Source organism: Cajanus cajan, chromosome 10 (assembly GCF_000230855.2).
Source record: "Cajanus cajan strain Asha chromosome 10, NIPB_CcT2T_4, whole genome shotgun sequence".
Taxonomy (NCBI): Eukaryota; Viridiplantae; Streptophyta; class Magnoliopsida; order Fabales; family Fabaceae; genus Cajanus; species Cajanus cajan.
In genome coordinates, this window is record NC_138526.1 from 12,691,096 (window position 1) to 12,697,760 (window position 6,665).

Genomic DNA, 6,665 nt, shown 5'->3' on the forward strand with positions numbered 1-6,665 from the left:
TTTCTTATTTTTTTCTACCCTACATTAACCCTTTTAATTTGAAAAAACATCATATTGAAACCCCTTAAATATTACATTAACTTCCTTAATTGTTTAAAAAATGTTACATCATGACTCTTGTTAATTAGGGAGGTTACTGTAAATGTTTAAAAAAAAAGAAGTGGGTGGGCAATTTCACAAAACCTTAGGAGTGTTAGTGTAATTCACTCTCTAACAAATTTATTCTCAACATTTTCTCTTTGTTAAAATTAATTGAAAACAACAAAATCAAAAGAACAAGTCATAAAATAGGATGTAAGACCCATCAAATTTTGTGAATTTCAATAAATCTCAACCAATCAAATAGAGTGTGTTTAAAATTGTGTCTTAGATGTGTTGTTAACATTTCTCGTTGTTGCATTAGTGGGACCAATATGTAAACTATTCCAAAGTTAATAAAGACAAACAAGGGATTGAATTATGGGTGAGATATTATTTTTTTTCTCTTGCAAAAAACACTTTTATATGTATTGTCTAGAACAATGTTTTCACAAGAGATCATGTTGAGGATAAGGAAGAAAAGCTTTGTACACAATAATTTATATTTGTTCACTCTTCAATAAGAGCTATGTCTAGTCCCTTCAACATGAAATATTTCCTTTATAACATAACCTATTAAAATCAATTATTTATTGTTTTTTCATACTACAATTATGTAATCTTATCCCAAGAATCACTTAACCAAAGTATTTTTCACAGTCTCTTCAAGCTCTACACTTGTCATCTTGACCTAAGATTACTTGCAAGTAGTATATAAAGAAAAACTCATTAACGTCAACTTATAATGTTTTTAGCAAAGATGCAACACTTGGTTAAGGACACAAATTAATATAAGCAAAAGCTTACAAGTGTGCATCCACAAAGATTCTTCGATAAAGACTTTCATGAAAAGTTCGATTATATTGAAATCATATAAAATATTTGTCTAAATCTTGTTTGATCTTCTCCAAGTCTTCATTAGATAAGCATGTCTTAAAGGATCCATTTAGAGAAAACATTATTCTCGTTTGAATTTACATCAAATGTATGGGAGGATCTTCATGTAACTTTTGATGGAAGAGAGTCTCACATATGCAACACAATATGTACCAAAACGGTATTCTCTCTCTTATGACAAGCAAAAACATGTCTCTACTTTAACATATCTTTCGACTAACTATCCTTGGTTATTATAGAAACATTTTATTCTTAAGCCTTGAGGATATCAACTGTCAACATATTATATATATATATATATATATATATATATATATATATATATATATATATATAGTATGTGTGTGTGGAGAAATGATAAACACTAGAAAGGGAAGTTGAATAGTGTGTATAAAAAACACACGTTTTTGGTAGTGAAGTAATAACGCTAGTCAAATGGAGTGTAAAGAGAAGTAAAATGGAACACTAGGTATTTTTATATTGGTTTGTCTTAACCACCAAGACTACATCTAGTTCTCAATCCAACTAAATTGAGTTTCACTATCTTTCAACAAAGATACAAGTATTCTTTCAATAAATCACTTCTGACTCAATCCTCCTTGGTTGGATGGTTAAACCATGCACATTGTCAAGCAGTAATGGAATGAAATGCATAATCCACTAACTTCAAGAGTTTCTATTGAGTGAAACACAAAAAGGCACTTTTCACAACCTTCCCTTTGTGCTTGGGGAGCTATACATACCATGGATAATTCAACCCTAGATGAAATTCTACACCCAAGACATAGTCCCCAAGGAACAATTTGCTCCATCTACAAGGGCAAGGAGAAACTACCTCAATATGAGCTTGACAAACGCCATGAGCGTTATGCACGTCATCATACCTCACAGGACATTTCTCTTGCAGGTATCAAACTAAATCGGTTTCCACTAGCCAAAGGAAAATGTTTTGTAGTCTATCGTCTCCCTTCTAGGACTAAGCTAATAAACTTCAACATTTTATCTGTTAGACATAGTCTGTATCACTATTATTCCTCATGTGATATTACTTTTCATATCTTTTTGTTTGGGAATATAATTTTTCTATATAAGAGAGTGTTCAAGTTGCTAGCATCAGAGCAACTGGACCCTTTTACTTCACTTTCTTTTTCACCACCAACAACTCCACCTCTTCCTCTACTCGCCATTGAAGAGGATCGCAAAAAGGTGATTGTTGGCCTCTATCGAGCTTTATCATACACTTTGAGGAGGCAAGCACGATATGAAAGCAAATTCAAAAGGTTGTTGTCTCACCTCAATATCGACATGAGCTTTGATGAGAAGGATGACTTAGACTAGCTTTTGTTGGTGCCAAAATGAGGAGAATGATTAAAGTTTTTGTTTTCTTTACTTTGATCAAAGTTTTTTAAAATTTAGAAAAATTTTACAATTTTCACTCTAATTCTAAGCAAATCTTTGCTTTGAACAAGTTTTATATTATATATTATGCATGTTTTGCTCTAATGGCAAAGTTTGATGCAAGTTATATTCTTCAAATCATACATGTTTTTAAGGGAGTCCTCTATACACTACATATAGAACTTGAGGTATATATATATATATATATATATATATATATATATATAGAGAGAGAGAGAGAGAGAGAGAGAGAGAGAGAGTTAATAATCCCTACACTATCAGTGTAAAGTTTTTTACACTGACAACCAATCATATATTTTAATGTTGCTTATTTTATTATTATTTCATTAAATAAGCAATTGATATGTCACTATTAAAAGATATGATTGGTTGCCAGTGTAAAAAAACTTTACACTGGCAGTGTATTGGTGATTAACTTATATATATATATATATATATGTGTGTGTGTGTGTGTGTGTGCGTGTGCGTGCTTTGATATGAGTGATAAAAAAGAAAGAGATAAAACAAGCATTTTATGCCATATATAAAATACTTTTGTATGCTTTGATTTAGCTTTAAAATCTTTGAAATGTAACTATAACACACATTATCTGTATGCACACTTAGTTTGACATGTTCTAAGAATTAAAATTGAATATCATTTTTGTTGCTCTATTGTGATCTTTTAATTTGTTTCAAATGTTATATCGAATGATGATAGAACTAAGTGAATGCGAGAAAATACATGTCTTTAAAAGAATGTACTTGTAAAAATCAATCCACTTGAATCAATCCATTAAATGTTCATTATTTATTGAGGCTAATGTCAAACTTCAATTTGAATGCTTGATCCTTAAAAAATTGAATTAGAAAATCATCTTGGAACTCACAAATTTGTTAAAGAGAACAAAATTATGCATCCCGTTAGAACCATGGATGAAGATTCCTAAAATCACGAAAAAAAGGTAGATAAAGTCGCTACTATTGTTGCTCTGTGCTGGCATTGCTTTTCCAAGCTTTGTTTGGTATAGAAAGATGATAAGCAACTTCCTTGATTAGATAAGAGGTATCATTTGGTGAAATGCATTTAATGCTTGCATTAAATGAGTCAACAATCACCTCCCATCACAAGGAGATGTATTGAAGACAGATGAAGCAAACTTGTGAGTTGGACTCAAAATTTTGCAACAATCATCTTCTCCAAGATACTAAATAAAAAGATTCGATGTTCAAGAAAGATGAAAGGAACATGTATAGAAGGCTGATTGACCATTGTAGGGTAGTTTCTAAAACTATTTACGTAAATGAAGCTGTTTTGAAACTATTTACACCTTTGGGGGCTATTTTGTACAATGTGGCTATGGGCTATAGCGACATCCTTGCCAAGTGGCAGTTTTTTTTTTTAAATTGAGAACGGCTTAAACTTAGTCACGTAAAAGTTGCTACAGCCTATAGCGACTTAACTAGTGTCTTTACAGACTACAAAACCATTTTAAATGGCTAAATTTTATAATAAAAAATAATTTTTAATAGAAATAAAATATTATTTAAAATATAATTCATTTAAAATTTGATTTTTAAAAATATATTCATAATTTTTGTACAGCAAAAGAAGATTTTTAAAATAAAATTTATATATTTGCTGGAGGCGCTATGGCCCACAGCGACACAAAGTCGCAATGGGCCATAATGACTTCCTTTTTTTTATTTTTATTTTTTTAAAATTTTTCCAGATTTATTTTATATATTATTTTGAAAAATTATATTTTATTGTTATTTTTTATGCATTTTTTTTATTTTGTTCGTTCAGTTAATTTGATATTTGACATTTTTTCTTTTATTTTTTCCTTTTACAAATGTATTTTAATTAACTGAAGGAGAAAAAATAAAAAAACTCACAAAAATAATTATTTAAAAAAAGCACATGAAAAAATAAAACCGAGGAAAGAAATATAAATAAAAAACACACACACAAAAAAGTGAAGGGAAAAAAAGTAGAAAAACACAAAAAAAGAAAAAAACAAAAAACAAAAAAAAAAGGCTGATGTTGCTATGGGCCATATCGTCTTTTTGTCGCTATAGTTCATAACGACTTTAGGTAAAAAAAAAACGAAAAACTAAAAAAAAAAAGGCTGATGTCGCTATGGCCATATCGACACAATGTCGCTATGGCCCATAGCGACATCAGCCTTTTTTTTGTTTTCTTTTCTTTTCTTTTTTCCAGATTTATTGTACTAGTTTTTTTAAAATTATTTTTTAATTCATTTTTTTATGTTTTTTTTATTATTTTTATTTATATAAATAAATTCTATCCCTAGAAAAAATTTATTTTTTTTTCATTTTTTATTATACACTATACACAATTTTTAAATAAAATATATCTGTTAAAAATTATTATATACTCAACATTCCAGTAAATTGTTTTACAAAAATTTATTTAATTTCGGTAAATTATTTTTTTAAATTATTAACTTAATTTCTTTTTTTCAAATTTTAATTTATATTATCAGTTTCATATAAATTTATATTTATAAATTTATTATTTCTGTAACTTCTTTATTTTATACATATATTTTTTTTCCTTTTTATCTATTTAAATATTTATAAAAGTGGTGCTATGCCCTATAGCGACATTGTGTCGCTATAGGCCATAGCGCCACTATTTTTTACATTTTTTTATTTAAATTATTAACTTAATTTCTTTTTTTCAAATTTTAATTTTTATTATGAATTTCATTTAAATTTATATTTATAAACTTATCTTTTCAGTAATTTCTTTATTTTATACATTTTTTTTCTTCCTTTTTATGTATTTAAATATTTTTTTTCATTTGAATGTTTTTTTAATTATTAACTTAATTTATTTTTTTTCAAATTTTAATTTATATTATGAATTTAATATAAATTTATATTTTTATATTTATCTTCTATGTAATTTCTTTATTTTATATATATATATATATATATATATATTTTTATTTTTTATTTTTTAATTTTAAGTATTTTAATATTTAAATAAGTGGCGTTATGGCCTATAGCGCCATTGTGTCGCTATAGGCTATAACGACCTCTTTTTTCGTTTTTTTTAAACTATTTACATATATTTTTTTAAAATTTTTTATTTTATATTAAAAATGTGGCGCTGTAGGCTATAGCGACTTCATTGAAGCCGTTTTGTGTCGTCATAGGCTGTAGCGACATTGTAAATATGGCTTTCATAGCTTATTTGGAGTTAAAAAAATTCACGTGTCACTGGTGTCGCTATGGCCCATAGCGACATCGTTAAAAAATGCCCCAAAAGTGTACATAGTTTGAAAACAGCCCCATTTACGTAAATAGTTTGGGAAAGTTCCCTAAATTGGTCAATCAGCCTGTATAGAAACACACTTTGTAAATCATACTTTTGTATAAACTTCATTTTTTTGTAAAAAACTTAGTGTTCTGTACTAGTTGTATATTGTCTATAGGTGAGACGAACACAAAATTCTTGTAAACTTCATAACCATTGTTATAAGATTGAGTCCAAAAAGGCATTTATGAAACATAATACTTGGTTGAGGTTGGAGAGACTAATTGGTTAAAAAGGATACTTGGTTGTTAAGTTTGGAGGAGCTTGTTGTGAAAAGAATACTTAGGTAGTTGCTCAAAGAGGCAAGTCAAATAATACTTAGGGTTGAACCAAAAGTGGCTTGATGAAAGAATACTTATATCTTTGTTAAAAGATAGTAGAATTCAATCTGGTTAAATTAAGAATTGAGCATAATCTCGGTAGTTGAAACAAATCAGTATAAAAATACCTAGTATTTTGTCTAACTTCTCTCTACACCCATTTGACTAGCATTACTATTTCACTATGTAAAAAGTGCAAGTTTTTTATACACACTATTCAACCCCTTTTAATGTTTATCTTTTCTCCACCAAATTCTTATAATATTTCTTTTGACTTTTCAAAAAAAAATATAAAGCAACTTTTTAATTAAAAATGTGGTTGCAACTACCGGTCACATTTTATTGAGGGAGCGGCTATGAATTCAAAATCTTTGCATTTAAGATAATTGGCTTACAAAGGATGTTAATAGTGTTAAGGCATTCACGTTTTTATCTTCTCAAAAACTTTTGTAATAAAATTTGTGATGGTGGGGTGATGGTTTGAGCTTAAAATTTAGAGCATCTAAAAGTTATTGCAAATTTGTTATTCACATATATAAATATTCTAATGGACTATATCTTCCTTATTAATTAATGATTTTGTTGGACAACAACGCTAAATGTATGAATTAACACGGAGAAAA